This window comes from Suricata suricatta, chromosome 5 (genome assembly GCF_006229205.1).
Source record: "Suricata suricatta isolate VVHF042 chromosome 5, meerkat_22Aug2017_6uvM2_HiC, whole genome shotgun sequence".
Lineage (NCBI taxonomy): Eukaryota > Metazoa > Chordata > Mammalia > Carnivora > Herpestidae > Suricata > Suricata suricatta.
In genome coordinates this window covers 120,162,264-120,166,295 of record NC_043704.1, presented here as the reverse complement: position 1 = coordinate 120,166,295, position 4,032 = coordinate 120,162,264, and the positions used below count along the sequence as shown (strand labels likewise).

Sequence of the window (4,032 nt, the reverse complement as noted above, 5' to 3'; positions counted from 1 at the left end):
GCTCACCAGGCCTTGTTTTCAGCATGTTACAAAAATTAACTCAGTAAAAAAATGACTCAGGTTATCTCACAATAACCCCGTGAGATACACACTAGCATTAGCCCCATTTTATAGATGAAGAAACTGAGGCAAAGAGAGAAACTATAAATTCCAAACCTAGAGCCTTTGACAAGGTAACCCCTGACAGGCTTTGCTGAAGGAGGGGGAGGTAGGATGAGAGGTGCAGCCCTGGCATGCTGTGCTGTGGCCTCCCTAAATCGTTCCCTCTCTGCCTGGGCCACCATCCCCTTTTCAGTCTGGCAAACTCCCGTTCATCTTTCCTTTACATTCTTGTAGGTTGTGGCACAAGGAGGTGTGCTTTTCCTCTTTTGGCCTTCTTTCCTTCCCGCTTACTCCCTCCTGGGGAACAAATCAGTATCATGATAGCCCATCAAAGTAATGCTAGGAAATGACACTGATACTAGGAAGAAAACATATTGCTTGTCTTGTGGGGTTCCCTGGAAGACCCAGAAAGCTCTCTGCTTCCTGCAGGTCATACAACTCAAGGTTTTCCAGCAGCACTTCCAGGAAGGGTGTGATACTATAGAAGATGGCAAAAAAGAAGGAAAGTCTAAGGCAGGAGAGAGCCCCTGAACACCCACTGTGACAAACCTAAGAGACTAATCAGTGACTCCACGAGGACAGTGGGGACAGACTTTGCATCAATGCCCCCAAATCCCGAGTGTGGGTTTCATCTGTTAAGACAAAGACTCACAGGTGTTGTGACATAGAAATCAATCCAAGCCAGATGTAAAGTGAAATGTGAAAATCAAGAATGTACTGAAGATTATTTATGTAAAAAGAAGAAACTTCAGAAGGATCAAGAAATAATAAAAAATATAAACTTTAATGAGTACCCAAACATTGATTTTTACATGAATGGGGAAATTAATCTAAAAGAATAAGAAAATGGAAAAATCAATATTCAATGATCAGACCTAAAAGCTATATTTTAAATACTGAACCATAAATCAAGAAAAATAAGAATGAATAGCCCCATTTAGGCTTTTAGTTGATGACTCTGCTATTTTCATGAAATTAGTAATATCACTTAAGAATCAAATTTTGGAACAATTATATATCAAAATTGTATTGGGACCATTCCTATAAAAAATATATATCTCTGCTACTTCTCTTCACTTTTTTTACATTAGAAAATACAATATTCTTTCATTTGAAAAAAATTAAGTCCCTATTTAATCTTGCCCTGGTTCCCAGGGGAATTATGGGACTTTCAGGCTCATTTCTTCATTCACATACACGTAGTGCTTTCCACATACACGTAGTGCTTTCCACATAATAGGAATCATATTCTATATATTATTCTGTGACTTAATGTCTTTGAAAATCTCCCTGTCAATATCTACAGATTGACAGAAGTTTTATTTGCCATTACACTGCATTCCGTGATACAATCATTCCCTATTGAAGAACCATTACATGGCTTCCAGTTCTCTAATAACATAAACTATTGTAATGAACCTTGAACATGTTTGTGCTCACTTAAGTATTGCCAGAGGATACATTCCTAAAAATAGAACCGCTAGGTCAGAAGGTGTGATATGGTGGATATTGCCAAATTTCTTCTCAATAATGAGGTCGCAACAAACCTCATACTAACAAGGAATGTGAATTATTGACTCTGTAAAATAATTTTAGAATTGTCATCTTTAAGATATCGTGTCCTCTCATCTAGGAACATGGTATGTATGTTGGTTATTTCAAACTTCTGTTACAGTCTCTTGATGGGTTTATTTCTCAGCATTCAGACTTCTGAACTTGCTACCAGTTCTAATCATTTCTCAATTGACTTGACTACATTTTATGTTAAAAACACCCACTTTTAGGCGTGCCTGAGTGGCTCAGTCAGTTAAGCTTCTGACTTTGTCTCAGGTCATGATCTCATGGTTCATGGGTTTGAGCCTCATGGGGAGCTTGGGCTCTGTGCTGACAGCGAGCCTGAAGCCTGCTTTGTATTCTCTGTCTCCTTCTCTCTCTGCTCCTGGCTCTGTCTCTCAGGCTCTGTCTCTCAAAAAAAAATTAATAAATGTCAAAAAATTTTTCAAAATACTTCTGATAGCAGCAGTTGGCGTGACTGAAGCAAAACGGGTCAAAGTCAGAGTGGTGGCCATAGCCCTGGAGGTGGAAAGAAGAATGACAAGGACAAGAAAAAGAAATACAAACCTCCTGTACAACTAGAGTAGGGAAAAAGAAGCAGAAAACAAAGGGACCAAATGCTGCCAGCAAGCTGACCCTGTGACACCTCACAGTCAGGGCCAGTTAAAATTACCAAAGTTAGAGAGAATTAAAGACTATCTTATCATGGAGGAAGAATTCATTAGTAATCAGGAACAAATGAAGCCTTTCGAAGAAAAGCAAGAGGAGACAAGAATAAAAGTGAATGATCCGAGAGGGACCCCAATGTTGGTAAGAATGTTGGAAGAGATTATTGATGACAATCTTGTCATCCTGTCCACATCTGTGGGCTCAGAGCACAGTCAGCATTCTTTCCTTTGTAGACAAGGATCTGTTGGAACCAGGCTGCTTGGTCCTGCTCAGCCACAGGTGTATGTCATCATAGAGGTGTCCATGGATGACACAGAGTCCTTAGTCACAGTGATGAAGGTAGAAAAGTCCCCCCAGGAAATCCACACTATATGTATCAATATGGCCCCTATGTCCAAATTCAGGACACTAAAGAATCTGTGGCGCTTCCTCTCACTCATCCTGAATATTATGAAAATATGGGTATAAAGCTCCAAAGGGGGTTATTCTCTATGGTCCACCTGGTATAGGTAAAACCTTACTAGCCAGAGCAATAGCAAACCAAATCTCAGCCACTTTCTTGCTTTCTTAAAAAAAAATTTTAATGTTTATTTATTTTTGAGAGAGAGAGAGAAAAAAGAGAGAGAAAGAGGTCGAGAAGGGGAAGGGCAGAGAGAGAGGGAGACACAGAATTTAAAGCAGGCTCCAGGCTCTGAGCTGTCAGCACAGAGCCTGACACAGGGTTCGGACCCACTGTGAGACCATGAGCTGAGCTGAAGTCAGATGCTTAAGCAGCAGAGCCACCCAGGCACCCCAACCTCAGCCACTTTCTTAAGAGTGGTTGGCTCTGAACTTATTCAGAAGTATCTGAGTGATGGGCCCAAATTCATTCGTGAATTGTTTCGCACTGCAGAAGAACATGCACCATCCATTGTATTTATTGATGAAATTGATGCCATTGGAACAAAAAGATATGACAAACTCCAGTGTTGAGAGAGAAAAGTCAATGAACAATGTTGACTCTGTTGAACCATTTGGATGGATTTGATTCAAGGGGTGATGTGAAAGTTATCATGGCCACAAACCGAATAGAAACTTTGGACCCAGCACTTATCAGACCAGGCCACGTTGACAGGAAAACTGAGTTCCCCTTACCTCATGAAAAGACTAAGAAGTGCGTCTTTCAGATCCACACAATCAGGATGACACTGGCCAGTGATATAACACTGGATTATTTGGTCATGGCTAAAGATCACCTCTCTGGAGCCTATCAAGGCAATTTGTACAGAAGCTGGTCGAAAAGCACTGAGAGGATGTAGAATGCAACTAACAAATGAAGACTTTAGAAAGTATAAATAAAATGTTCTTGATAAAAAACAAGAAGGCAGCCCTAAGGGCCTCTATCTCTAGTGACCACATTTGCCTTCAAGAAAGTGGTCGGGAGTGTCTGGATTCCTCAGAGGGATGAGGTTGAGGAAACTCTCCAGAGGAACCCATGTTCCACTTGATCTTTCTTAGCAAAATCTCCTGTGTACCTTTTTAAGTGTGATGTGTAGGATGCCCACCAGGCTGTCTTCGTCTGTTGGTCATGTGCAGTGTTCTCCCCCCAATAAAACAAGCACCTTCTCAGACAGTTAAAAAATTTTCTTGGGAAAAAAAAATCTACTTTTATGTCATCGTTTCTTGTATTGCTGTATCAACTATATATCTTCACAGAGCCTTCTTCAG

The 4,032-nt window shown here is 40.6% G+C and overlaps 1 pseudogene; it reads left to right on the top strand.

Annotated features, from left to right (window-relative positions):
* The first annotated feature begins 2,153 nt into the window (after window positions 1–2,153).
* LOC115292815 lies at window positions 2,154–3,714 on the top strand (annotated as a pseudogene).
* Window positions 3,715–4,032: the final 318 nt, after the last annotated feature.